The 27,734-nt window shown below is 39.6% G+C and overlaps 1 long non-coding RNA gene across 2 annotated transcripts; it reads left to right on the forward strand.

The window, feature by feature from the left end:
• LOC136699319 (uncharacterized) lies at nucleotides 1–27,734 on the forward strand. Of its 2 annotated transcripts, none has more exons than XR_010803638.1 (3): nucleotides 1–121; nucleotides 256–394; nucleotides 27,598–27,734. It is a non-coding gene; the product is annotated as an uncharacterized lncRNA (long non-coding RNA). The 2 variants fall into 2 exon arrangements; XR_010803637.1 differs by lacking the exon at nucleotides 27,598–27,734 and adding an exon at nucleotides 607–731.

The raw sequence follows: 27,734 nt of genomic DNA on the forward strand, positions 1-27,734 counted from the left end.
AACAACACAACACAGAACCAAGCATGTTACAAGTTGTTTCTGCAAGGTGGGAATAAATTCCCTATTAGTGCCCTTGATTTCAGAAATGTCGTATGAACAAGTGTACTGTGTATATTCTTGGGTAAGCTTTATTTAAATTTTTCCATTGATGTAAAAGTGATGCAGTACTAAACAAACACAAGCTAAAATGAGAAAATGAAAATAAAGATTGAAGTCTGAATTCAAATTCAAGACATGATTTTTAATGTTTTACAGAGGAGTAATAATCAGGGGTTGTGGGCTCCCAAGTGGTGCAGCGGTCTAAGCTTGGATCACTGGTTCCATCCGTGGTGATGTCTCAGCCATCCAAAGCAGTATGTCCTAGAGAGCACAACCAGCCTCACTCTCTGACCTGGTAGGACAGCTACTTGTCTCATCATTATCTCTCTACTCGCAGTGCTAGCTAACATGGGTGTCTCAGCTGTTGTGACAGACTTTGCCTTGTGTGATCTCTTCCAGCATATAAAGCAGTTTGGTGATGTTAGGTCAATGGCAGATCAAAAGTATTCAGTGGATTGACTTCATTTGTCTTGAGTCTTTTTCACATGTGAATTTGCCCTTTCACAGATGCAGCATAGAGATTTTGTCAGATGGGTTCACACAGCTGGAAGCGGTGCCTGTGCATTGTGTAAAAGATATTGGGGCCTTTGTCATTGCAAACACCATTCAATATTGACTGCTTAATTGAAGCTCTTGTTTGGAATTCCTGATATTGCTCCAAAGCTGCTCCAGGACTACTGGAGTTCACTAACATAGAGCATGTAGAGTTTATGGTACTTTATCTTGGAAAATATAATTATTAAAAATGCTTTCAGCAATGATTTACCACATGAAGCCGATTCCTGACATGAGGATTTACTCTGCTTTTATTAGGAATCTGAGGAATGCAAAATGCAGTTCCTAATCAATATTCAACATTAACCCAATATTATTTTTTTTCAAATTCCAGTCTCCACTTTGCATTTGATTAGCTGAATTTAAAATGCTATGGCATTAAAACAAATGAGGTCAGTATGAATAGGTGTTTATGAGTGAATAATATGTTGGGAGACAGTGGAGTTAATTCAGCGTCATGTCTTGCATGCTTGGCTGCTAATGGCAAGGTAGCGTTACACGCAAGTGGGGGAGTTTTTCCTGCCTGGATACATTTATGCTGTAATTACCTGCCTCATTTAAGCTAATTAATTAACCTCTGAATACGGATGGCTACAGAAGCCACACACCATATTAGAAAACAGGAAGAGGTAATGTTAATAACATTTTAAAATATGTAACATGTTTTGAAATATTTGTCTTTAAGATACATATATTTTTCTAGACAATAAGTAGATAAGTAGAATAAGCGCTTATCCGGTTCAGGGTCGCAGTGGGTCAAGAGCCCACCTGAAATCATTGGGCGCACCCTGGAAGGGGCGCTAGTCCTTCACAGGGCAACACAGACACACTCACACATTCACTCACACACTCACACCTACGGACACTTTTGAGTCGCCAATCCACCTATCAATGTGTGTTTTTGGAGTGTGGGAGGAAACCGGAGCACCCGGAGGAAACCCACGCTGACACAGGGAGAACACACCAAACTCCTCACAGACAGTCACCTGGAGCGGGAATCGAACCCACAACCTCCATGTTCCTCGAGCTGTGTGACTGAGACACTAACTGCAGTTTCATGAAACAGCGATGCAAAAAATCTCAAATTATGTTAATTAATGAATAGGAAAGTATAATAATTTTGATGAGATTTTTCAGATTGCTTTTATGTAAGGTTAGTAATGTTTTTGTTGTCAGTTAACTAGGCCAGAACAGCAAACAATCTAATTGCTGCAAATATGAAAATGTAAATAACATATCCCGTTTAGTTTTGTGTAATGAGAAATAATTCATGTATTTAAAAAATGAGCTGCTAATTTTACAAACAATTGAAGTAATTAAACATGTTGCTTGCAGCTCTTGTTTGCTTTATGTAACTCTCAGGTTGCAGGGAAATTATGCTGCATGCAACTCCCAACCTGCAACAACTTGACTGTGAGAATCTAGCCAAAGGTTAAAATGATTTTGATTAACAAGTGATGCCCTTTAGCGACTAAGTACTAATGATTATGCTAATAGTGTGATAAAATCCTCACCCAAACATAAGGGGAATAAGTGAGTGAAAATGAGCTGTAAAAATGCTGCAAAGCCAGCACTTGTTCTCCAGAGCGAAGGTGGTAGGTGAGAAACAAGTAAATTGTCTTATCTCATAAAGCCTGAACTTAAGCCTGTGTCATGACACTATCATGGAATAAAATAATGAGCCGTATCTTTATTATAGAGGTTACAAAGATGGTGCTTTGGTGAAATAAAGGTAAAGATCTGAGAGTAAACGCTTACATATAAACATACACCCCCCACCAACATGGCCCCATTCCACGCTCAGAAATGGAATTGGGTGGCCAGTTTGTCAGAGGCGTGAGATGTCCCTGGGACAGTAAATCGAGCCATTGCTTCCCTCACACTGTGTGAATTTCAATTGAATATTCGGGCATAAATCTGTTTGAGGATATTTAAATAAATAAATAAGAGAGCGAGGGACTATGATTGAATCGGGCAAGCAACAAGTGTCTCTATTCCATGACTGAATGCCATAAATTCCTCTTAATAGCTGAAGAGAAGCCTATTATATTTCCTCAGTTAGCCATATTTTAGCCCTTTTAACTTGCGCTTTGAGGAGTACCGGAAGTTTCTGGTCCCCGGATGAGTGAGCCTTGGGGAACTCTGGGCAGTAATGTGTGTGTGGGTGGTAGGGCTTTTCTCATGTACTCTGCAGAGCATGTGTAACTGGTTGGATGACCTCCAAACTGGCTCATAAATTCAGCAGAGTGTATGGCTTTCTGCAGTGCTCTGCTATAGCTGCCTGACTCCAGGCTGCACCTTATTAGTATGAGTGCTGCTGCTGCCGCTGCTGCTTCCTGCTCAGGTTTACAGACAGTGTCTGGTTCCTGGACTACTAGCCCCTGTTCACTGCTTAATGGCCACTGATCCACTACAGGTTACAGCCTGCAATAAATAAACCCAAAACAGAAAGAATAACTTTTATAAAAAAATATCTACAATTATTGTCATTAAGATTCATACTTGGTTTTGAGTGTTTTTAATTGCAGTTTTGTGCCAGTAAATGTTAAATGGCAGTGTTAAAAGCCAGTCTTTGGTGCATGGACACCTGGGGCTAGAGTTCCAATGTTGTTTTGGGTTACATAATGTTTCTGTTTTACATTGGTTTAATCATATTTGCAAATATGCACACATTCTGATCCCTATGACCCCCACTGTAAGGAAATCTGTGTCTGTAATGTTCTCAGTGGTGCAACAGAATTGCACAGCAATAGAATGACAACATCATCCACAATGTAATTATGTAGGTTCAAAAATAATTAAATAATTAAGTTCTCCTTAAAACTTGACTGAAGCTAGCAGTACTCTTCCACATTGTGGCAAAGTGTGTGCATTTGTGGGTCCTGGTGCTTTATCCTATAGAGAAGCTGCATAATTGGACTGTGTTAAATTTACAGAACAAGTGTCGCACTCAGCAGTAAAGACATTAACGTGTAATCAGTTGTTGCTGTATGCCTCTCCAGGGATGTGTTTCAAGAGCCATCATGAGCAACACTTAAAGCGTCCCAACCACACACACTCACGTCCTCAACATGGCCGCACAATAGCTCCATTTGTTAGCGTTGTTATTTTGTGAGTAAGGTGAGGGAGGCTTATGTCCCCTCACAGCCTCAGTGCGAAGCCTCACTGTAAACAATTGAAAGTGTATCCCTCAGAGTTTGTGGGTGGACGATGTTTCTCAGGTCACAGAGTTCACACAGAATAATAAGGCCATTACACATGATGGCATTTCATTCTTTAGCAGAGGAGCCCAGTAGCATCTATATGGTGATGTGATAATCCCCTGTATAAGTCTTTAATCGGCCTGACAAGGAAACGTTTGACCTTGAGCTGAGGTCACTGTGGCATGGATAAGCAGCCAGTTTAAGCGTGTAGATGGTGGTTAGATATAATTAACTCCTATTACGGGAGACTGACACCCAAGGAGACCCAGCTGAGAGCAATGGCTCTAATGCAAGCAAGAGGGCTGTTATGATAACCTTTTGTTCCATTGGCAGTGAAGTGGAAGGGATATGTGTGATTTTTCACCAACGTCATGAAGCGCTCTGTGTTTAGCTGAGTGAACAGAGCCTCTGACACTGACCTGCAGAATTTCAATGCTAAGCTATCTGCTTTTTTTGAATTAAATGAAATGTGATATTTTTGTCAATACATTGTAGTACCTCTACAACCTAACCCTTTCATAGCACACACACACACACTTATATATGCACAAGAGGCAGTGATGACACACTACCACACACCCAGAGAAACAGGAGTCATCCCACTGATCAGAGAGCATTTGGGGTTCAGATGCCTTGCTTAAGGCCAACTCAGCCGTAAATGTTGAGGGAGGAGGCAACATTCTTCTTTCATGCTTCGCCTCTCTCCCATTGATTACCAGCGGATGGGATCAAACCAGTGACCTTCCAGTTACAAAATCACTTCTCTAACCTTAAGGTCATGCCTGCCCAGATGTATTGAGTACTGTGTTGTATTTTTTTTTAACCTGACTCTCATTAACAGCCTGAGGTTAAACGTCATGTAGTGAGGGTCAAAGCAATGTCTTAAACGTGATGTCAGAGTTATTATGTCCTGTAATATATAATTTGTGAACCCCCTATGGACACAGGCACCATGCTGTGTACACACAGCTGATACATTCTGTTCAAAATATCATGAAATGATACACAATCCAGTCATAATATTAAGACCACCGCCTTTTATCTGCACTCATTGTCCATTCTCTTAGGTCCATCCCTTAGTCTTCCATCAGTGGACAGTGGGTATTGTTGGTTGGATATTTTGGTTGAAGGACAATTCTCAGTCAAACAGTGACACTGAGGGCTTTAAATTATTCCAGGTGTAGCTGCTGTATCTGATCCCTTCATACCATCAAAACACACACTAACCCACAAAACCATGCCAGAGTCAGTACAGCACTGAGAACGATCCACCACCACAGACCATAATTGTAAGTGCTGAGGTATCATTTGGAGCAGTGGGACTGTCTTCTCTGAATTATCCAATACCTCCCAGTGCTATTCTAGAATATCAGATCCAGCATCTGACCTTACGATTGTCCTTTTGGCTGAATGCCACTGAATATTCCCAGAAATTATACAACATCTAGAGTAAAGCATTCCCAGATGAGTAGAATCTGCTACTGGAACAAATAGAAAACTAGTTTTGTTGGAAGAGCAGGTGTCCACCAGCTTATATTGTGTACATTCATCCTACGAAGTAACGGAGACGAGGAAAGCTTGAAAATACAATTATCTTGGCAGAAAATGTGTGTGTGTCCACATATGTGAGTATGTCCACGTATGTGTGTGAGAACAGGATGCAGAAGATAGAATCGACAGGCTAGGATTAGAGTTACTGCCCCTCATTCAGGCCTGCGTTTGAGAGTGCCAGGGGCAGTGGGTGTCTTATTGTAATTGCTGTCTGTTTCCATGAAGCGGTGACTAACAGGAGTGAATGAGTGACAGAGAGCAAGCTTCTCTCACACCTCCATTGTCTCCTCCAACCCCCTGAGACCCAGGGCCTCAGGGCAATTACAGAAGAATCCTGAAGGGTTACAAAATGGAAAACAAGTCCTTCTTGTGGCTCTGTCAATCTGAGCTTGTTCCCCATTAATATAAATCTCAGGGCAAGAACGAGGGACTGGTGTGAACATCCATGCTGAGGGCCCCCGATGAATTCCAGCTTCCATTTGCATCTGAACCAGACACCATAACCACATCAGATGTCCCTTTTGCTGGAGTACTCTATCGATTTGGCTAATTCAATTCTGCTCTGTGTTGTGCAGTACAGCCGGAAAGTCGAGAGTCAAACCGGAGCTCCATAAGATTAACAAGCTCCTCTGTAAGTGAGGTACTACATCAGGCATAGAGAACAGCAGAATCTGAATGGTCAAAAAGCTGCATCCTGCCTTTCCCACTATCTGTCCATAGTTTAATTAGCAATATTTTCTTTCAAACTCAAGATCACTGTATTTCCTTTCTGTCCCGATGGACATAAATGAAAACATCTAACCGAACGACACTGATCTTTGTCAGTGGATAACAGCAATCTGACCTTTGATAGAGTATAAATAGATAAAAAATAAACACATAGAGTGAAGTCTTCTGTTGCCTCTTGACTACAGAAAATATTGAACGAGCGAAGATGGTTCGTTGAGATAATGGCAAATGAATTATCGCGTCAAGAGATAACATTTTAATAGCTTTTAATCTCCACAGGGTTTTGCTTTTAATAGAAAACTTTCCTGGAAGTTTAACAGCCAGAACAGCATGCGACACCTTGGACTATCCTGCCTGCCCTCTCGTTGGATTTGCTCATTAGTATTAGCTCCACGCACCCATCTATGTAAAGAAATTAAGGAAATCATATATTCAAACGTCAAACAGCCCCAGAATGAGGGGTCCGGGACAGGTCATTGATCCAGCACCGTTGAGTAGGGGAATGTGGGATGTGTTTGTGAAGGGTGTTGCGGGTTTTGGAGGTGATTGCCCCATTAGAGCTGAAACATCATTTGAATGTTTATTGATTCTTCCAGGATTGTGTCTGGATCTCCTCATATCTCAACGCAGGGGGCCGAAAGCTGGGGGGCACCGAGAATAAGGGAGGGGAGGGGGGCTGACGAGAGGTTTTATGTGGGCGATAAAGTGGGCATTATCACTCTGACCACACAGCCTGACATAAAACCAGTAAATAACGCGGCGGCGCCTGGCATCACACTAGTAAGGTGGATGATTTAGTGCTATTTGTTTTCGCCTTCTATTTATTTTGCATGATGGCAATATTTACGAGCCGTGGGGAGAGGAACCCTGGGCTGAGAGCACTGTCAGACATGACAGCAAGACGCAGTGCTCTGCTGAAAGCCAATTTCCAGGTATTAGACTACTTTAAGTTTTATGACCCCACATCGCAGAACCTAATATAATTACCCAGCAAGGGCACTCTGTCATTCAGCCCTGGAGGATGAGAGTAAGACCTGGCGGATGAGCAGAGATGAGATACACATTACTGCCTTGAACTATTTTATGTTGTCCCCCCCTTGTTAAGTGGCCATCTCGTGACGAGAGGTTATGACCTTACCCGTGTTGTTATTAATTACCTTATTATTCTAATTAAGAAATAACACCCCGTGTGAAGTGGAGTTGACGGAGATCACTAAGCAGGCGTGTAATTAATAGACTGCGTGTTGAAGGTCAGTCTTCAGGATATCTGTAATGGTGTTGGCCATGGAGGAGAGAAGAACAACACTCACTCTATCCCTGTCTCCCTTCCCTTGTTTTTTTTTTTTTTTCCCCAAGATTTCTCTGTAAAAGGATCATGTGCTGAAATGTTCTCTTGCTTTGAATTCTAATTTGTTTCTTGCTTGAGGCGTGGAATAGCACATAAGCTAAAGCAGTATCAATAAACTGGTAAATGATCCTTGAAGATAACTTTTGAAGTTGTAGGCACAGTATCACCAGCTAGTCAATATCTAATAAATCCAAAAGGTTTTCTTTAAATTAGACTCTACCTGTACAGTAAAGCACATTTCTGCTAGCCTCTTATGGGATTTCTTTTACTAAATTAGTTACAAAAATAGCTAATTATTTTCTATAATCCACAGTGACATTAAATTAACATGTATAAAATAGTTTTACAGTGACTCCTTCTGTAATCAACCCTGGCCTTTCGGCTGCCCACAATTTTTTACTAATTTCCCTTTCTTACAACTGACTTAAATCTTGTCAGACCTCACAGTCATTCATATGTCATTGCTATTCTCTCAATATCAGTCTCAGCCTTTGATTAAATTTCTCTTTTATTTTCTGAACACATCATATCTTCCACAGTTTTCCTGTTGTTTCATACTTCTTTGCCCCCTGCAGCTCCATTTCTTCCATTCACTTTTTCGTGGTCTCTGTATCTGCTCTAAAAATGAAGAATGTCATTCTGCCCTGCACTGGTCTATGAATGAAACATGGCCAAAGCTGTTAGACATACTGAGAGCGAACCGAGCTGTGGGTTGAGGACCCGCATGAACTTATTCACATAGAGAGAGAGAGAGAGAAAGAGAGAAAGAGAGAGAGAGAGAGAGGTGTATATGAAGGCAGCTCCTGACTGCCCCTGTTATGGGGTGAAACATGATCTAAAACATGCCTCAATGCAGTTTACATGCTGTAAATGTAATTCGGGTGTCACTGTGTTGGCCAATGATGTACGCGAACATTACAAATATCATAAAAATGATAATGACATTCACTGGAGCACACCCCTAGTGTGAAGGGTAAATTATCACCACCCCCATGTACTGAGTGTGAGGAGAGATTATTGCTGAGGACCAACAGCTATATCTGTCTATGTGTACGTGTTTCCTCTGGAGAAAACACTCAATGGTAGGTCCAAAATTATTTTCATTTATTTAACCTGTAACAGAGATCCACAATCTGCACAATTGTCTGCACATACATCAATTCTACATCAGACAGTCTGAAGGTGAAGGTTTTTTGTATTTTATAGTCAAATAAATGTTCAAGAAAAGTAATGTTTTTATTGCATTTGTGTGTGTGTGTATCTGTCACCTCACTATTGTGTAGGTCTGGAGCCTACACTGATTTTAATTTTGATTTCTGTAAAGCTGATTTGTGATACCACCAGATATAAAATGCACAATATGAATATATTTAGCTATTGTAAATAATATGGACATTTCTTCTATTTCTGATTACTGCAGTGTGCAAGGGATATGAAGAAATATTTAAAAGAATAAACCGGCTACTGAGCTCTGTTTGTAGTCAGCTTGTATTTTAGCACAATTTTATTTAGTTTCTGTCTTGGCCACTGTTTTTGCTTCAGGTTTTATTCTAGATTTTTTCTCCCATTGTATGCTCTAAATATGTACCATGGAGGAGATATATTTTATATCCACTTAAGGTGGTCGGACGTATAAGAACACGAAGAAAGACAGGAAAACTGAGGGAGAGCAGGAACGTGAGGGGTAGACAGGAGCACCATGCTCCACTGTGCGGTAAATAGTTAATGTCAGTCTAGCATCCTACTTTAAAGGTTAATTATCTTCCAATCTGTGTACAAGGGGCACGGCCCAGTGCAGGATATTAATAAGACATGACACAGCATGCCTCTTCTAGGCCAAATGTCTGGACGTCCAGAAAGACATTAACATTGGATGTGCCCATCACTTAAGATACAAGATAAAATTGAGTTATCAGTCATCTGGAGTCGGGGAAAGAGAATGAGCCAGAGGTGTGGTTTGGGTAGAGAGCAAGAGCGAGAGTGAGAGAGAGAGAGAGTATGTAGGTATATATCACTTGACTTTGCAGTTCTGTGAACACCAGATAGTGTGAAATGCTGCAGTTGTTTGCCTATATTACAATTTAATAGAAGTTTAATAAAGAGCAGTGTTTATTTCTGTTTCCACCTCTGAAAGTGTGGACATATTGCTGCCCATAGCTTATAAATGCCTCTGAAGTAAATCTGTCTAATAAATTTGTTTTTACTTGAAGTAAGTTTTAGTTCCATTCATGAGCTGCATAGCACAAATCATACAGTACTGAAATAAAAGTGAATAATAAAAACAGCTTTGTGTAGACCAATTCCCGGTTTTCAGGGCTGCTACTTATTTTCATAGTTCATGCTGTTTATGCAGGGTGCTGCATATTCATACTCATCCTCTGAATGGCTGAATAAGATTCTCTTCTTTTATTTATGAAAAAGACAGTGTAACTGGGAAATAATTACAGAAGGGACATCATTTTAGTCCTCCAATGCAGAACCGGACTGCCCTATACACTCACTATGCACATTGCATAGGGCACCGAAAATAACGAAAGCCCCCTCGTCTCAAGTTAGGGAGAGTTTGTGTATAACCAGAAGATGAAGAGAAACTATCCTTCAGGAAATGAAAAGAGAGAAGAAAAGACTGTAACTGTTCTTCTCGATTTTGGATTGTTAATAAATAATAGTCTATGAACCTAGCCATGGGAATATATTTAAATTTGGCATTCACTGCACAACTCCCTACAACTTTAAAAGCCTTGCAGTGTCACAATACCATGAACCAAACTTTGAAGCAGAAATGTGAACATATACCGATGTTTTTATACTGTCTAGTACTCGTTTAAACTTCCCAAAACACACCAGTACAGTTTAAAATTTGTTTCATATTCCATTGCACCTTTAAAGCGCTAAGTTGAATTCTTTGAAGATTCAGTTCCACCTTAAATGCTGCCGCTATATTCACACAATCACATTAACAAAGTTATATTTGATGTTTTTGTTAAACATAGTGAAGCAGTTAAAGGCGCTTGTACAAAACAACTGCATAATTTAAGGTGACACAAAGCTGCAAGCTGGAGTATAAACAGCTACGTTTGCTTCTTTTTCTTCTTTTTCTTCTATTCCACCATAAGAACTGCAGCTGTTACAGAATCAGACAAATGCTGACTTGGATGCTGGAGGGCTGATCACAAAGATAATTATGTTAAAAGTGTTTATTTATATATTGTTTTTAAATAAATATTGTTTGTTTACACCACATTTTGATCTGTATATGGCTGATTGTTTATTCTTAAGCCTATAAAGGATGGAGAGTAGTGGCTAGTCAGATACAACTATCACGTGGCCCCTTATATTATAAGATGGCCCCTTATATTATTGGATATTTCAGTTTTTCTCTTCCCATTATGTGCTGTAACATATTCAAACAGAAGCCATTTGGAGATGGAAATTTCTAAAGGTTTGATCTGGGACTTGCACAAACAACACTTTTTAAACACCCTCTTAACTAACAATGTAAAAATACAAGATTTCCAGTCAATTATTTTTGGTGTGCACTCTATAGACGGCAAGTTTATGGAACAAAAGGCATCAGTTAGGGATTTGTCTCCCCTTTTGCTGCATATGTTGAAACGTTTCTTCAAGGATTTGACTGCATTTATTCACAAAAACATTAGGTGTCAGGATGATGTAACGTCCTGCTTGGCTTTTCCCTTGTCTTTCTGTTTTGCCTTTTTGTTTACTTCCCTGTTTGTCCCTGACCATGTGCTTTTCTTTTGATTCTGTGTATCCACTGTAGTCCCACCTCTCCATTAGTGTACCCACCTGGGTATAGTCTGTAATCCTCCTACGCCTGTTGTTCCTAGCCTTGTTTTGTATAAAATAGGCCCTTTGTTTCAGTGTTCTTTGTCTGGTCTTTTGTTGTTTATACTGTGCATATAAGTTGTCAGTTTTGCCAGGTAAGTCTTGATTTTGTGATCTATATATCTTTTGGTTTAGTGTTTTTTTTTTTTTTTCTTTGAATAATGCATTTTGACTCAACTACACCCCGCCTCCAACACCTCAAACAAAGTGTGACATATGTTAGAAATTCTGTCTATTGTAAAAGCACCTTTAAATACATTGAATTCACAATGTAAAAGGGGTTTATACAAACCTTTGCGCATATATTTAAATGTAAAATATATGTTAAAATGAGCCACTAGTCTAACCTGTGACTTACAACAGTTGTGTCATGAATTTGATGCTTCTTCTTTCAAGAGCAGACTACCTACACCCTCAGAATGAGAGCTGCTGATTTTACCTGGACTATTATCATCAGAAATGACAGACAGCTGCTTGTTTCTGCTGCTATATTTAGGTATTTGGGGAGAGTAAATGTCTAACTGACTGCCACCAACATGTTCAGCACTGTCTTGTCTTATGTTCTATTCTTGTCAGAGCAAGGGAACAGTTCTGGTTCTGTGCACTCACTTGGCCACTACTTGAATTCCTATGACACAGGGAATATTTAAATAGATAGTTCAGTTCTAATGAAACCCTGAATCTACATCTTGAGTATTTCCAAAACTTTAGTAAAACAGGTTGCATGTTCTCTTAAGTTCACAAAACAGTTAAATCTAATTTTAACCAACATGAGTCAGGATGATTCTTTTTATAAAACAGTTTAGTTAGACCGAGGATGTAAAGTGCAGATTTCAATTAAAATATATGATCAAAACGTGACAATTATTTTATTTAATATGAAATATAAATTGGGCGGCACGGTGGTACAGCAAATAGTGTCGCAGTCACACAGCTCCAGGGACCTGGAGATTGTGGATTCGATTCCCACTCTCTGTGAGGAGTTGATGTGTTCTCCCCGTGTCCATGTGGGTTTCCTCCGGATGCTCCGGTTTCCTGCCACGGTCCAAAAACACACATTGGTAGGTGGACTGGAGACTCAAAAGTGTCCGTAGGTGTGAGTGAATGTATGAGTGTGTGTGTTGCCCTGTGAAGGACTGGCGCCCCCTCCAGGGTGTATTCCCACCTTGCGCCCAATGATTCCAGGTAGGCTCTGGACCCACCGCGACCCTTAATTGGATAAGGGTTACATATAATGATGATAATGATGTTACAATGAATGAATGAATGAAATATAAATAACTATCAAAAATAAAACATCTTTCTCAGAAACACATCAGCACAATAAGTGAACTCTGTACACCTTGTTTGACTTGCATGTGTTATGTAGATGAATGTATATGATACCTGTTAAATGTTACAGCTCTGTGTGTCACTCAATGTGCAGTGCAGTGAGGCCTTAACAATGTGACGTACAAATAGAATGCCATTCTTCTACTACAAATCACTTTTCCAAACATTTGAAACATTTTGTAATAAATTATTTCTCTTGAAATTTTATTTAACAGACAAAGGCACAAAGAAAAGATTTCCAGAGTCTGCACTGAATAACTTGGTTTTACTCTGTAAATATAAACATATATATAAATGGTTTCCTGAAACACACTCCAAAGAGTTGAGACAGAGGCTACTTCTGTGTTACATTACCTTTCCTTTTAATTACACTCCATTGGGAACTGAGGATTCTAACTGTTAAAGTGAAAGGAATTTTTGCTTGACACAAAACTTCAGCTGTTTACAAGTCACTGTGGTCTGTGCCTGATTTGTCCCTTCATGATGTGAAAGATTTTAACTAGAGACAGTTCAGTCAAGCACAAACACTCAGTGTCTACAAAGACAGTGTTGTGGCATTATCTTCCTTAAGTAACCTTCCTAGAGAGAACTTCCTAGAAAAATATGTCATCTTGATGGCAACATATACTCCTCTAATACCCAGTGCTTCCCACATATGCAACTCACACATGCTGAGGTCAACAATGCACATATATATATATATATATATATATATATATATATAGGTGCAGCACATGAGCAAAAACAGAGCAGTGTAACATGGCTTTAGCATGAGCACCGTGGAAGCCTTCAGCGAGTATAAAATCTTGGTATATAACAGAAGAGTGGCAAAGGGTAATAAATATGGGAAGACATTATTATATCAAACTTATATATATATATATATATATATATATATATAGCTCTGACTTGTATTTTGTGACTTGTGAATATCTCTGAAACAAAATTGTTTTAATTGCATTTTACATAATGTCTCATTATTTAATGTCTCTTTTTTCCGAGAAATGCAGTTTGTAAATTGTAATGTATTGTTTCTCCTTAAAACACCCTGAGACATAAATGGATGGGGATTTTAAATAACTGTCTGTCTGCAAAAGAAAGACGATCATCTCAATGGCACCATCATCAACATCTAATGTTGAATATTTACAAAGTGCAGAATACAAAGTGCTTCTAAGGTTGACAGCTTGCCTGTTTATGCGTGAGTGGAAAAGGCATTTAGTGCACTTGATTTTTCTGGAAATACTGACGGGTGAATGTAAATGCCCATCATAACATGACAGTTGTGCTCCACATGCCTCTTATGTCCCTGTTTTTTTTTTCCTGAATGAAATGCAAGGCAGTTGTATTTTTAGGGACAGAAAAAAAATACTTTTCTTATCAGGGCTCATGGTGTCAGTCATTAGAGATGAATAAGCAGAATTCTGAGTGCATCACATTCTATGCTCTTAGGAGAGCGTGCTAGATAAGGAACGAGATGAAATTGACCCAGCTGAGAGGATATGAGGAGAAATGCTGATGACATCCCCACTCCTTTTGGCCTTTTTAGAATGACGAAAAGGACAAACCTGAAGGTATAAAAATGCAGTGGTCCCTGCAGGAAAACTTCATCGGATGTTTGCAATCTGCCTCCTGTGCATTCATTGTCGTTTATTGTCAGTTTCACCTCGTCGGAGATTCATCTTCTCCTGGCTGTCCCAACAAATCTCCCAGCTGCAGCAGCATCTCATCACCATTCATCAGTCCTCTCCCCTCCTATGTGTCTCTTTATGTGGCAGGGAAAAGGGGTCTCAAGTGTCTCAAAAACACATCTTCACTTTTCAACACAAAATTTGCCAGGGCACGAAAACAGACCTGAGCCCTTCAGACACCTGTGGCCATGGCACAAAGTGTGAAGTGGATAGGTGCCTTGGGGATACTCCACTCTTGTTTCTAAAAGTAGTTGATGGAATGGGAAGTGTGATGCTCAGTTTGGTGAAAGTGGACACAAATACACTCTCCACCTCCTCAGCCTCAGTGTCAAGTGGGTCCACATGTTCTGACGCATCACTCACACAGCTGAATCAGAGTTTCCAAGGGAGTTGCCTCTAGCGTTACATCCTCAATACACAGAGTTGTTTCTCTGCTGTTTATAAGCTCATATTTCAGTGTGGCACACACTAAAACTTGTTATTTTTACTTGGATGGGGCAACTAGAAACTGGAAAATAAACCAAAAACAACATATAATTGACATAGTGTATTTAAATTTTGTGCATTTTCTCTAAACTTTGGAAAAGGCTTACTGGAGTCACTCATCTAGTTTACAGTTAAAGAACCATCATTTCAAGGGCACTTACCCCTCAAAGCATGAGATTTGCCGTTTATGTGACTCACAGAAAAATGAAGTTTTTCATTTGAATCTCTGCTGTCATCAAAGACAATTTTAAAGACAACCAACTGTCCCCAGCAGCAGATCAAGGTTATTTATCTAGCACATCATGTCTAGAAAATGTGTGTACAAATCTGTTTTGTACATACTAGTTGTATATTTTCTATAGAATAAAAAATGTAATGAGATGCTCTGGTGCAGAGCCCAAGCTTACCATGGTCAACACCATGCTTAAGCTAAAGAGCTATAAAGTTCCCTAGCACTGGGTTCTGTAGAAGTGGAACTGCATTCTCTTGAATTAAAGCGTTCTATCCATTAGAATTTGCAATGAATTTTCAGAAATAATCATCAAACCAATGTTTCTGACCCATTGGATGTTTAAAGCATCACCAGGGATCAAACCAGCAACCAGCAAGCATTTATTGATGATGGCTGAACATATTAACTTTTAAAAGAAATATTAACTAAATTATCAAAATGTAAAATAAATGCTTTAAGGGCATTGATAAATGAAAACTCTTTGAAACAAAAATGCATTGATATGTGCCAAGAGAGTAATGTTTCATAAATGGTAAAGCTGGGGTCATTTTTCTCATGATTCCATTAATAGCTCACAAGCCTGAAAGGTTATTAAGCATAAATTACCAACAATTGTAACCAGGGCAATCAGCTACCACTATATGTGGAATGTGAGAACTGCTGTGAGAACTAAGTGACCATCTACAAATTATAGTGCAAGTGGCAATTATTGGGGTCCAAGAAGCCCAGATTTTAATGGAGCTAGTGCTGGAGAGAGATATTCCTGAAGAGGGTTTCGTAGCCATTGTTTTCACCTTAGTGTGGCGAACAGTACATTTTTAACAGTTCAGTCAAAATCCCTGGAAAGCAGCATGACTTGGTTGTGACTGAACTGAAGCTTAGCACACTTGTCACTTGCTTCCTTTCATTTTATATTCAGGGCACACTACAGAACCTAATTGCTCTTTATCATTCTTATGATTGGCTATATTACCATGTCTGCACCTGAAAGAACAACACACTAAAAACTATGTTTGACTAATGTTTTCAAATTGTTATTGATATACACTCTTAAAAATAAAGGTGCTACAAAATGTTCTTTGAGCGATGCCATAAAGAACCATGTTTGCTAATATTTCTAAATGGGTAAAGGACCTAAAGACAGAGTGATGGGTCTTTAACCTTTAAAAGGTTCTTCACACTCTCATTTCTTAGATAAAAATGTTTTTTTGGAACAAAATGTGGTTCCACTGTGGCATCACTCAAAGAACCTTTTATAGCGTCTTTATATTTAAGAGTGAATTTAGAGATATTTTGATATTTATAGCCATTGAACCTTTCTGAACAGCCTTTGCACAGAAACCATGCCCCCATTGCAGCCCCACCAACCTATTTTTTGGAATGAGAGCTGTCTGGGGGAACTCTTTTGGCTATTGTTTAGGATATGGAAAATGATTATTTTATTGCATTGTCCCAAATAATGTATTCTAGAACCTGTATTTTTTAGTGTGTCTCTCATTTTAGGCAGGCTGTTTTACAAGGCAATTTCAGACATCTTTTAAATGCCTCAAGTTGTGTCATTTGTTTAAAAGGGATTAATTCAATGTCTAATTAATGCAATCCAAGATCATCAGTTCTCACCATCTCTCAGTATTGTGGTAATCATTTAGAAACCAGGCCTTGGAGTTTAAATCTCGCGAATCTCGCAATTTGAAGAAATTGTTTGATTAAGTGTTCTTCATAATATAATCAAGCAAAAATGCATTTGGAAATCCAAAGCCTGTCCCAACCACAGCTCATTACTGAGTTGACTGTGTGAGATCCAGTCTCCCAGGCTTCCTCTGGGAACATCCTGTCACTATACAGTGTGAAAAAATAGCAGTGACTTAAGCATGTGATTTGGAGAAAGATTTTTCTCTGAATTCATAATTATGACAACAGCAAAAAAGGCAAATCAGACATTTGGATTTAGGAAGGCAGTAATATAAGGGACAAAGAGAATGAAGGATAAATGCTCAGAATGAATGTTTGTTCCCTGTGCCTGGCCTAAATAAAGTACAAAGAATTAAATGAGTCATGTTTGGTATTAACATGAATTTCTAGTAAGAGGGGAACATAATTGAATGTTAATAATTGGAAAAGCTGAAAAAGAATGATTCCTCGGTTAATACGGGAGACAAAAGTGCAAAGAAATGTAATTGGCCAGGATTGGAATAATTAAATTGGACATGGCCAAAGTCATGCAAGGATTAATGTGTCTATGTTAGGTGCTACAGGTTTTTGTGCCAATGCCATTCACACAAGTGCTATTGGAAAGAGTGCTCTTTGTGCTTGGCAGGGAGACAGAGATCCAATTTGGCAGATGCAAATGAGTTGCATTATCAACAAGCCCGTATCAACTCTCTTTTTTCTCTATTTGTCCTTAAAGACAGGCTTTTGACATAATGAATGGACTGAGCTCAGAGTTTCAGGAAAGTCATGAGAAAAGGACATGGCAACAATGGCTTATGACATGAGTATGTCATCATTAAGGTCATAACCATAAAGTAGCCCACATAATTAAACATCAAACCAGGGCTACACTTCATACACCTTTGGGATAACTTTCACTACCCCTGCAAGAAACTGTTAAAAACAGCCGACATTTTCACTGACAACTTAACAAAGTAAGAACAGCGCACTCAAAATTTAGATAAAGGGGGCCGTCTGACTGAAGTGTAATGATTTCTTTTGCACATGGCTAGTTTATATAATAGCATCTAATTAACCTAGCCTGCATGATATATTGGCCGATTTGTTACGAGCGATTTTCCCCTGAATTCCATTACCATGTGATGTTCACCCAGCAATTCTTAATCAAACTCATAATGTTATGACTGGAGTCACTTACCCGGCCAGTGGAAGTCATTTCTCATAAGAAGCACTTAATGAGACTGAAATGGTCGCACTAAGACATCTCTACCACAGGGGCTGGGGCCTGGGGCCCTGACAAATGTCAAATTAACTCCTCAGGCATTTGCCTCCTTTTTTCAGGCACAGGCAAGACACCTTGACTTTCATTCTTGCATACAGGACATTAAAACCTGACCTTTTCACAGACTGCAATAACTGTGATGATGGCTGGCAGGATTCGACAGTGCTTCGCAAGCACAACAACAATCATTCTGTTATGCTTCACTCACTGTAATACCTTTCTCCAATGGCTAGTTTGTTTTCTGTGAGTAAGAAATCCTACTTAGGCTGTCACATATTTTGTCTAAGTTTTGTACGCCACAGTAACAAACTGCTGACTCACTGTGTTTTCTGTGTCATTTCCTGTGGAGAGAACTTAAAGACGATTTAGTAGATAAAACCGTTACATGTCAATGTCTCTACCGTCCAGGAACTTGTGAAATGTGATCTCTCAGTTGTTCGATTTTACATAATAATTGTGATTCTACTGGCATTCAGGATTTGCGGCCTGAGCAAACCACACCACTCAAATAACGGTGCACACTTACCAAACCTTCATGATATCACCACTGCAGCTGAAGTTTGGCTTACAGCAGGGGTGTTTCTGGATTACTGAATGTACTTGGGCAGACACAGAGTTTATAGGGGCAAAGGTACAGTTGTACCCCTCTGCTTGCCCATCCGTAGAACAGGCAAAACTGAGCATCTTGTGAAAAAAAAAGAAAAATATATATTCACTTTTAAAAGGTACACAGTAGAAAATACATTTATTTGGCAGAACTGTTTAAGCAGTAGGGCGGCACGGTGGCGCAGCAGGTAGTGTCGCAGTCACACAGCGACAGGGACCTGGAGGCTGTGGGTTTGATTCCCACTCCGGGTGACTGTCTGTGAGGAGTTGGTGTGTTCTCCCCATGTCTGCATGGGTTTCCTCCAGGTGATCTGTCTGTGAGGAGTTGGTGTGTTCTCCCCGTGTCCGTGTGGGTTACCTCCGGGTGCTCCGGTTTCCTACCACAGTCCAAAAACACACGTTGGTAGGTGGATTGGCAACTCAAAAGTGTCTATAGGTGCGAGTGTGTGAGTGAATATGTGTGTTGCCCTGTGAAGGACTGGTGTATTCCCGGCTTGTGCCCAATGATTCCAGGTAGGCTCTGGACACACCACGACCCTGAACAGGATAAGAGATTACAGATAATGAATGAATGTTTAAGCAGTCATGCATTTCTCCATATAAATGGTTCTACATAGAACCAGAGCTTTTATTAAAACAGCCTTTAAAGATATATTTTAAGGTGAATAGTACCAGTCAGGGAGGGCTTCCTTTGTTTTGGGCCATTTTCCACATATTGTGAATGTGCAGTGCCAGTAAAAAATTTGGACATTTTCTCTTTCAATGTTTTTTCTTCAGTTTTTATTGTTTTCTGTGTTAAATTAATACAGAAACCAATTAAAACTATGACAGAACAAATATGGAATGATTTAGTAAACACGTGTTAAACAAACCAGAATGTGTTTTATACCTTAGATACTTCAAAGTAGCCACCTTTTTCTTTGATGACAGCTTTGCACACTCTCTCCATTCTCTCCATCAGCTTCATGAGGTCGTCACCTGGAATGGTTTTATAGTGAACAGCTGTGGCCTCGTCTGGAGTGAATTTGTAGAACTGCTCGCCTTCTTAATGTGTTTGAGATTATATCTTGTGTTGTGCAGAGGTAGGGGCTGGTACACAGTTCTATACAGAGAACAGCCCTCCACCAATGACTAATGAGATGAGGTGTCCAAACATTTGACTGGTAGTGTATATGCATGTGATGCAAACTACCCCACTAATAAAAGTGGATCTAATTGATTAAACTTGCTACAAGTTTGTTATTGCCTGAAACTCCCGTTTAATGATGTTTTGAAAGATACTCCTTCAGCATGTGACAGACAGTTGAAGAAGACATTTAAGGGGAAGTCTGGGGTGACAGGCTGAAATCTTCTCTGGTCCCAGATGAAGACAGATATCAACCATTTTTTCTAGTGTCTTGTCAGCAACCAAAAAAGGTTTTAATGGAACTGTGTTTTGGGACTTTCACATGCTCAGATGCTGTAGAAGGCAGTTTCAGCACTGAGAATTGAGCTGCTGAAAGAAAACAAGTGCCTTCTGAGAAACGTGCCAGCATTATCTTCTTGTAGTCCTAATCCTCTGAGACTGGGATTCATAATTCTTGTAATATTCACTGTATCGACTGCTGATTTTCACCAATCACTACATGGTAATTAGAAGCTTTCTGTGCCACTTTGAGTCCAATGTTAAAATGTGTCATGATAACTCAAGACTGTTGAACAGTCAGGGGGCAGAAAACACTTCCTGAATGATGATCACTGGCCTCGAGACATGCCTGCACAAGAATACAGATCTATTCAGGTGTCTTTACTCTACAGTCTTTTTAAGAAATAAAGCCTGTCTACACAGAGAAAATTCAACATCTGTACATAACGTAAATAAGATCAATCTAAAAAAATACATTGTATCTTTAAAAAAGAAAAAAAATATAACATTTTTAGAGCAAATCACGACCCTGAACTGGATAAACGGTTACATTTGATAAATGAATGAACGTTTAGAGCAATAGAAAGGAAAATATTTGTGAGAAAATAATTGAGACAATAAAGAATAAATTAAATTTAAGTGAAATTTAATTAGGCAGAACAGTGGCGCAGCAGGTAGTGTTGCAGTCACACAGCTCCAGGGACCTGGAGGTTGTGGGATCAATTCCTGCTCCGGGTGACTGTCTGTGAGGAGTTGGTGTGTTCTCCATGTGTTCGTGTTTCCTCCGGGTGCTCCGGTTTCCTCCCACAGTCCAAAAACACACGTTGGTAGGTGGATTGGCAACTCAAAAGTGTCCGTAGGTGTGTGAATGTGTGTGTGTCTGTGTTGCCCTGTGAAGGACTGGTGCCCCCTCCAGGGTGTATTCCTAACTTGCGCCCAATGATTCCAGGTAGGTTCTGGACCCACCGTGACCCTGAATTGGATAAGCGCTTACAGATAATGAATGAATGAATGAAATTTAATTAAATAAATGTATGTTAAAATATAAAATGCATAATTCCAAAGAATTCTGAGGTTTTTCTTTCTTTCTTATTTTTTTTTTTTTATTGTGTGTGTGTGTGTGTGTGTGGGGGGGGGGGTCACAGTCACACAGCTCTAGGGAACTGGAGGTTGTAGGTTCAAGTCCCGCTCCGGGAGTGAGGAGTGTGTGTGTGTGACCTTGAGAAGGACTGGTGTTCCTGCCTTGTGCCTAATGATTCCAGGTAGGCTTTGGAATTTGGGAACCTGATTGTATGAAATTTGATATTCATTGTAGAATTTTAAGTTCAAATTCATTCAATAAAAGTTCATTGTTTTCAATTACAAAAGATTATATTATGAACAGTATGTACAGGTATTCGGCTTTCCTTCTGGAGAAAACAAAGTAATTTATCTTTAGGATGCACAACTGAACTCATGCTGTAACTCTGAAGGGATATTTACACGGTCTGTGCTTTTAATGGACAAAAATGTACCTTTACAGGGAGTTTTAATTTGACAGTGTGACAGTGTAAAACATCGAAATGCAGGTTTGTGACAAAATGCTGGACTCTCACCTGCATTTCAGCATTATTCTACAGGTATAATGGTGGAAAGGGTGGTAATGACTGTAATTGTAACTCATCCTCAGGACCCAGGGTTCAGTAGAGTGGCCATTAGCTGCCCAAATTCTTAATGTCTGGGAGAATTTAATCACATTAGTACAAAGTAATTGTTCAGCAATTACACCAGGATATCAACATTAATGCCTTTGGATGGTGGACAGAAGTGATGGTCACTTACTCACAGCTGTAAACGTGTATCTGTGTTCCAGAGTTGCTTACCACTAATGCATATGTTTTTTAACAAGGTATCACTCTCACAACAACTTTGCTTCTGCAAAAAAGTGTAAATAAGATACACGTTTGATGTACATGTTAATGTAACAATTTATAATTCGTTCTGGGCAATTTCCATTGGGCCGTTTGTTGTGAAATTAATGTTGTGAGTTAAAGGCAGCTGGTATTTTCATACAATGTAAAACGCAATAATGATTATTAACAAACTGATAGCTGCAAGGTTTTGTTTTTAAATATTTATGACATCTAAGACATTCTTGTATGACTTTGAGCCTGTCCATCATAAGAATTAGGAGAGGCTTTGTTTGCAGATTACAAAATACCTTCAACTAAAAAAAACACTCAGTGATTTCCACCTCAGTAATCTAATCTCAACAATGAACTCATTTGATTAATTAGTGTTGAATTCACAATCCAATTTATTCTCAAAGGTCTATTGCAAACCATTTAATACAGGCACAAAAACTATTCTGACAAATATACCGAATTAATCAAATGAGTTCATTATTGAGATTAGATTACTGAGGTGAAAATCACTGAGGTTTTTTTTTTTTTTGGGGGGGGGGGGGGGGGCGTTAGAGGACGGAAGGTTTCCGGTTCAATCCCCAAGACAGACAAGCTATCAGGTCAGTCTAGGGTCTAGGTTGTTAAAAACTTTGGCTTTCTTGTTGATTCCACACTTTCCTTTGAGTCTTATATCAAGTTTGTCACTACAAGTGTATTTTTCCATTTGTGTAACCTTGCGCGATTACGCCACATGCTTAGTGATACTGACTCTAAAATGTTGATCAATGCCTTTGTTTTCTCTCTAATTGATTACTGTATCTCCTTTTTCTATGGCCTTCCTGTCAAATTAATTAACAGTCTCCAGTACAGTACCAAATCTCTGCAGCTAGAGTTCTTACACCAAGCACACTTCACATATTACACCTGTCCTTCAGCAACTGCACTGGCTCCTGTCATTTATCTTGGATAAAATATAAAATTCTTCTTCTAACATTTAAAGCTTTACATGGCTTGGCTCCAGTGTATCTTTCTGATCTGATTCTTCCTTACCGTCCCTCTCACACACTTAGATCTACCAACACTGGACTTCTTACTGTCCCTAATACCAGACACTGAACCATGGGTGGCAGATCCTTTAGTGCTGCTGCTCCCAGTCTTTGGAACACTTTGCCTCAATCGCTCCGTCTCTGTTCTTCACTGTCTTCCTTTAAATCTCAGCTTAAAACTTTCCTCTTCTCTTCTCTTTATCCTTGTTAATTTTTCCCCTCCCCTAACACTCTGTAAAGCGTCCTTGGGTTTGTGAAAGGTGCTATGTAAATTGAACGTATTATTATTATTAAGATCAGCGGGAACATCCACAGCTGAAGTGCCCTTGAGCAAGGCACTGAACTCACAACTGCCCCCTAGGCACTGGTGATGGCTGCCCCCACTCTGGGTGTGAGTTCACAGCCTCTAGTGCACTAGTGTGTGTGTGTGTGTGTGTGTGTGTTCACTGCCTCAGATGGGTTAAATGCAGACACATTCCGTTGTATGTTGTACAATGACAAAAAATTGCACACTATCATTATCATTTATTATACTGCTTAATAATGATTGTGCTTGCATTTTAACTCGGGTTCAAACTCTGCTTTACGGTATACTGGTCTTGAATATGCTACATCATTAAAAACTAATATTTGACTTTGGGCACGGCAGGGTGGCGCAGTCACAGTATCGCAGTCAGACAGCTCAAGGGACCTGGAGGTTGTGGGTTCACTGTGAGCACTGTGAGTCTGTGAGCAATTTGACGTCCCCATGAGTTTTCTCCAGGTGCTCTGGATTCCTCCCACAGTCCAAAAAAACACAAATTGGTAGGTATAATCAAAAAGTGTCCATAGGTGGGAATGTGTGTGTGTGTCACCCTGTGAAGGACTGGTGCCCCCTCCAAGGTGTGTTCCTGCCTTGTGTCCAGTGATTCTGGGTAGGCTTCGGACCCATCGCGACCCATGACTGGATAAGTGGTTACAGACAATGAATGAATGTTTGTCTTTGTTAGTCTAAAGCTTACTGCTCATTAGTTGCAACTCCAGCTGCCTTGTCCTCCATTTTTGCCCTCCCATTCCCCATGACAGATCATCAGGGGGTGGGCGGTTTGCTTCTTTCTGGTCAATAGAGTTTCACTCAACTTTTTTTTTCCACACTTTGACATTTCTTTTTTTCAATGCCATGCTGTTACAGTGTCTTTTCCCACTGAACTTCAGATCATTGTTCTCTATTGCCCTTCTAGCCCTTAGGCAATTTCATTGACAAACTGGACATTCTCCTGCGTGCTCTCCCTGTTGAGACCTCACTTATTCTTCTTGGTGGCTTAAACCTTCCATCAGAATAAAATGCAGTCATGCTGCCTTCTCCCTTTGCTGTCATCTTTCGCTCTCACCTTCAATCACTCTGCTGCAACACACAGAAAAGGAAACACTCTGGACTAGGGATGGGCAGCATCCACAGTTTTCATAACGTCATAATGCCTCACAATACGAACCCTGTATATGGTATTACCCTGGGTGTATTGTTTAGCTGGGTGAACCTCATATTTGTGTGCACAAAGTGGAATGTAGGGTTTTTGTATTGTGTAGTTCAGCGCAGCAAAGCCCAACAGTGCACACAGACATGTGTTTTGGTGACAAAAATCCTTTTCTGAGAGGGCACATTTCAGTGATTGGTGAACAGAAATGTAAGACAGGCTCTACACTGCTTAGAAGCATAGTTGGCCAGCTAACAGGCTCTTGTGGTTTAGCTCACCACAGCAGGTGATTTTTCCAGGGAACTCCAGTTCAAATTACACATATTTCATGGATAAAGCTTCATACCAGTGAGCACAGAGTTGAGTGAAAGGTTTTCTGAGTATTTTGCTTGTTTTCAGATTCATTTCTCTCTCTTTTAGCCCAAACTCAGCGTGAAACTCATAACTGCAGTGGGCCACTAGGATTGTGTTTTTTCCCCCACCTTTTTTCAGACTGTGACATCAGCATTCCCCTACTAAGGAATCAAGATCTTCTGAACCTACCCCATGACTGATGGATGTTCTGTGCAAAAAAGAGTGGTAAGACTGGAGGTACATACAACATGACTCAGACCACTCCTCTTACTGATCTCTTGGAAACTGGAGGCATCAGCATTAGAACCCTTCCACTGCCCCACCACCCACTACTCTCTCCCTGGAAGATAGTGTTGCCTTTTTTGGGAAGAAGGTCGACAAGAAGTCTTTTCTCCCTGCCCCCACCTCTCCCAACACACACCATCCTCCTCTCTCTATTTCCCTGCCTTGTTTCTCTCCCCTATCCACAGATGACATCCTACAGCTTCTCAAATCTAACTATCCAAACACCTGTCCGACAGACCCTATTCTATCCATGCTATTTCAGGTGATTCATACCTGCTTCCTTTCACTACTCCCATCAAAAACAGCTCCTTGTCATCAGGTCATGTAATATCCACCTTCAAGGCTTCCAGAGTTTTCATCATATTGAAGAAACCAAATTAAGATTGCTTGTACATCAGTGATTCCTAACCGGTATCTCTTTTCTTTCCTCTCATATGTCCTTAAATGTCCTGTCTAAAATAAACTTCCTCTCTTTCTCACTCAAAACAATCTACAGTATCCAAACCAGTCTGGCTTCAAACCAGCACACTCTACAGAGACTGCTCTCATTGCAGTCTTGGAATCATCAGCTCTGTATGTCGGTGGTTTGCATCATATCTGGAGGAGCGCGTTTACCATTTCACTTGGCAGGGGTCCACATCTGCACCATGCACACTGTTCACTGGCATCACACAAGGCTCTGTCCTTGGTCCTCTTCTCTTCTCACTAGCTAGGATATCTTCTGAATAAAAAGCTTATGTAAGTTTCACTGCCCAGATCATATGCTAAACGCCTTAAATGTAGATGTAAACAATGTGATGTTTTTGTCCACAGTAACAAACAACATCAAGCACATTTCTGATAGATGCAGTATATGAAATACATTTTGTTCCATAAAGTGTCTTGATTAAAAAAGGACATTTATTTGGTAGATACTGTATTTGGTAGATATTGTATGAGATAATTTATATGGTTAACGAGACTGTAAAATAGTGTTGAAACTTTTTTGAAGTTCAGAAAATTTTACATAATATTAAGGTTCCCTAAGTACCTAGGTTCTTCCAACGGTTATAAAGATTAAAAAGGTTCTTTTCACAATCACACAGACTAACCAAGTTTGATTATCTAAAGAACCTTCCAAAACATGCACAAGTAACTTAAGTAATGTAAGATCTTACTGACCATGTAGCTGACCATTAAGTAAAAAAAAAACAAACAATATATATTCTGTAAAAAAAATTCTTAAATGAGGTTTTATGATCAATGCAATGGAAGAAGGAGATTTGTGAGTGTGAAGAACCTTTAAAATTACCATCTTCTGGTAAAGAACCTTTTCTAAGAATATTTCTTCTATTGCACTGATCATAGAACCTCATTTAAAAAAATAATTTTAAAGAATATAGCCTTTTTTTTTTTTTTTTTTTTTTTTTACATCCACAAAGAGGACTTAATGATTCTTTTTTAAATATTGATTTGTAGCGCTGGATTCACAAACGATTACTATCTAGTCATGTCAGGAAAATTAACCATGATATCTCCTAAAACTTGAAAAATTAAACCATTTGTTCATATCAGTGTGATTCCCTTTACCTTAATAACTTTTCTTTTCTTCACTGCTATCTATTTTGGCCCTTGAAATTCTTCAATAGGTGGTTTAATTTCTCTCAGTCACATTTGCTTTCATTGCTAAGTAGCAGACGTGCAGTCCTGGGATGACCTGAATATTTTCTGCTCACTTAAGAAGCCATTCTCCGAGGATAATCATTCCTTAGGCTCAACATAAGAACCAGAGACATGTAAAGAATTCTACACTTTGTGATCTTGTACGGGCGTGAAACTGCCTGATATCTTGAACACACAAACAGAGGCCAGCAGGCTGGTGTTATATCATGATCCACAGGGGACTGGGCAAATAAACTCAGCTGAATAACCAATCTGCTGTTGCAGTGAAATGCCTCTGAAGCTGTATATACTGTAAATCAGTGCCTTTGCTAATGAGAATATGTTGGTAGCTGGTAAAGCAGCTTGTTATAAACTATGATTCCTACTTGCTACTGCTTGTTAGTAAAATCCAGATTCAGAAAAATTACAGATACAGGACAGATAGTCACAGCTATCTGTTGCTCAGTGTGAGATTTACCCTCTCTGGACGTAGGTAGAATGACCTTACCTCATCATTTAGTGTTATGTGAGCACATGCCAGTGTCTGATGTAACAGAACTGATAGTTAATGTGATTTTCCAAGCCTACTGATCTGTGCAGCGACTTTGTATTAGTGGCAATAGTGTAAAGATACAATGGACCTTCTGAAATCTCAAAGGACAAATATGAAACAGACAAAAAAAAAGCTCTCATTTAAAACCTTCCCCCATTTCTTAACCTAATCGTTTGGAGTAAGTCATGTGACTAAGAAGGCTGTCAATGAAAATGTACAAACTGTAAAATAATTGTTTTAAATTATCTCTTAATAATCACACAGACTCCCAGTGATTTCAGAATTTGAAATCTTAGAGAAAGGTCTAGGTTTTGATCCTTTTCTCTTTTTTGTGTCTCTTAACAGATTGTGAGGACTGGAGTCCAGCGTCTGCCTTATTGGTCACCCTGTTGGGGCATATGAATGTGCCTCTCTCAAAGCCAGTGGTGGATAGATGCTGTGTTGATTCATTTATGACTCGTTCTCACCTCATTCACACATGC

The sequence above is a fragment of the Hoplias malabaricus genome, chromosome 6 (assembly GCF_029633855.1).
Source record: "Hoplias malabaricus isolate fHopMal1 chromosome 6, fHopMal1.hap1, whole genome shotgun sequence".
Lineage (NCBI taxonomy): Eukaryota > Metazoa > Chordata > Actinopteri > Characiformes > Erythrinidae > Hoplias > Hoplias malabaricus.